This window comes from Chiloscyllium plagiosum, unplaced genomic scaffold (genome assembly GCF_004010195.1).
Source record: "Chiloscyllium plagiosum isolate BGI_BamShark_2017 unplaced genomic scaffold, ASM401019v2 scaf_25588, whole genome shotgun sequence".
NCBI classification, from domain to species: domain Eukaryota; kingdom Metazoa; phylum Chordata; class Chondrichthyes; order Orectolobiformes; family Hemiscylliidae; genus Chiloscyllium; species Chiloscyllium plagiosum.
Window position 1 is genome coordinate 1 of NW_025196677.1, and position 533 is coordinate 533.

At 48.0% G+C, this 533-nt stretch overlaps 1 non-coding gene across 1 annotated transcript; it reads left to right on the forward strand.

Annotated features, from left to right (window-relative positions):
• Nucleotides 1–52: 52 nt before the first annotated feature.
• On the forward strand, nucleotides 53–134 carry trnal-aag. Its single transcript has one exon. It is a non-coding gene; the product is annotated as a tRNA-Leu (tRNA).
• The last annotated feature ends 399 nt before the right edge of the window (nucleotides 135–533 follow it).

A 533-nucleotide genomic window follows, 5' to 3' on the forward strand; every position in this document is an offset into this window, starting at 1 on the left:
TTATGCAGGAGCACAATTGGAAGTGCAAGAAAACGGGCCACGCCAGCGGGCAGGTCGTGTGGCCGAGCGGTCTAAAGCGCTGGATTAAGGCTCCAGTCTCGACAGAGGCGTGGGTTCAAATCCCACCGCATCCAACGATGCAGTTGGTAAAAATGCTGCTTCGACCCCTGCTGCGTTTCTGTTTAAAACAGAAGAAAAATGGGTTTGCTTCACGGGGAATTAACTGTGGTGTGCAAAAGTGCCGATTTTCCGAAGTGTCTGTGTTGCCATGATCGTGTTTACCTCCCGCGCGGAAGATCGCAAGCAGCTCTACTGTTGCTTTACGTTCCAGGCAAGTTGAGTTTTTACTGGAACCGAATGGAGACTGTTATTTCATCGCAGTTGTGAAACAAAGTCCTACGGTGACTCGGCTCATCGTAATTTGGTTTTCTGGCCAATGAGAAAATCGTTCCAATGAATTTCGATGTCATATGTTATTGAATTTCTCCCATTTCCTTCATCTCCGTCCTGGAGACATCGGAAGGGAAAGGTAA